Source organism: Ursus americanus, chromosome 23, assembly GCF_024610735.1.
Source record: "Ursus americanus isolate L20-20 chromosome 23, mUrsAme1.1.p, whole genome shotgun sequence".
Taxonomy (NCBI): domain Eukaryota; kingdom Metazoa; phylum Chordata; class Mammalia; order Carnivora; family Ursidae; genus Ursus; species Ursus americanus.
In genome coordinates this window covers 6,420,561-6,422,337 of record NC_142149.1, presented here as the reverse complement: position 1 = coordinate 6,422,337, position 1,777 = coordinate 6,420,561, and positions in this window count along the sequence as shown.

Sequence of the window (1,777 nt, the reverse complement as noted above, 5' to 3'; positions counted from 1 at the left end):
ACAGTCCATGCCAGTGGGGGACATTCATTCGCAATGCAGATTCAAGATTCTGCCTCCAGAGCTCCAGATGCCATTGGAAAGTAGGCTTACTGCAGTGAGTCACCGTTAATTGGGTCTCAAGGGCAGAGGAGCCGGGCAACAAGACGTCCTGGGGATTTGCCTCCATGAAACCCAACTGCAGGATAGCAATCCCAGGAAAGAAAGCCTAGAGTTAACTGACACCAACACCGCTCTGGGAAAGACCCCCCCTTCACTTTACCTCCACTTCTCTCTTCCGTTCTCATGTCTCACTGTGTTTTAAGAGAAAATACTTTACCTCTCCACTGCTCCTACTTCACTTGCCAAGTGTTTCAGTGGAAGATCACAGGGTCCCTCTGGGGTTTGGTCCTTCTGCTTTTCGGGCTCATTATTAATGTTGCAGAGGCAGTGTGAAATTTTGAAATGAGGTCATTGTCTGAACTTTGCAGCCCCTTCCAGTGACCAGACGGCTGGCACCAGGCAGTGTGACTGAGACCAGGGGCTGTGACCTTTCGCTTCTTTGTCACAGAAACCCTCACCATCCTTGACAGAGGGCAGCACTCTGTGTGGGAATGCCAGAAGGAAACTCTATGTGGCTGCTTTTCAAATAGCAAACCAATTGCCAGATGCTGAAATAACACAAAGGCACAACTGGGCATTGGTTTTATTGAGGGAGAAAAATATTAAAATAAGAAGAGCTGCATAGACTTATCAGTTTGGTACAGAATGCTCCGTAATGCAGACCAGCTCGCCTGATGACCTTGATAATTAACATGAAGGCAAGGAGAGCGGGTCAAGGGCTGTGAGGAACCCCTAACCCAGCTTATACAAGCGTATTCCTCCTTGGGAGAAAAAAATAAGGCAAATAATGAGCTGTGTGGCTTTGGTTAGCGTTGGTAAAACTCCATTTCTTCAGTCGGGTGGCAGGTACATGGGTGTCTGTTTCATTATGTTTTATAACACGCACATTACATAGACTCATCCAATACTTCATAACTTAAAATGAAACAATAAGCTAAAAAAAAGACAGGATTGAGGACATCTGGGTTTGCCACACAGAAGATAAGAAGGTGGTGGGGGAGGAGGTGGGACCCTTCAGAAAATCCCCAGGATGGAGTGTTTATGCTGGAGCCTCCTCTCTGCTGAAGTTGATGTTCTACCACACAACGGTCTAGAACGTCTCTTCTCTATCCGTGACCCTTAGGAACAAAGTCTTACCCCTTCTTTAATTCTGAACCTGTCCTCAGAGATTCCTTCAGCAGAATTGAGTCAATCACCCTTTTCTTGATACAAGAACTGCACACCTTCAAGATGGAGCCATGTGAGTTTGTGGTCACAATGAGCTGGTTGGGGGAAGGGCTGGTGTTGGGCAGGGGGAATCTGATTGAAGGGGCCCTTTTCCCAACTGATGTAGGGCCACTAAGGTTGAACGACAACCTTAGTCAGTGTCCAGATGGATAGGATTACTAGAGGCCTTTGGGGAAACCTAGGCCACACCAGCTGGGATGTAGTGGAGAGAATCCACGTCCAGAGAACAGTGTGAATGAGATCAATGGCTGCCAGCCTTTAGTCCACCTGTGATTACCAGCCCTGGACAGTTTCATTCAATTTATAGGAGATTATACACACACAGCCTAAACCATTTTAGCAGAAAGCTATCAACTGTCCTTGCTTAGGAAACCTGCCTACTATTCTGGCTTGGGTATGCTCAAATGTCCTTTCTTTTATGAAATTAGGGTCCTAACAGATAGTTTAGTAG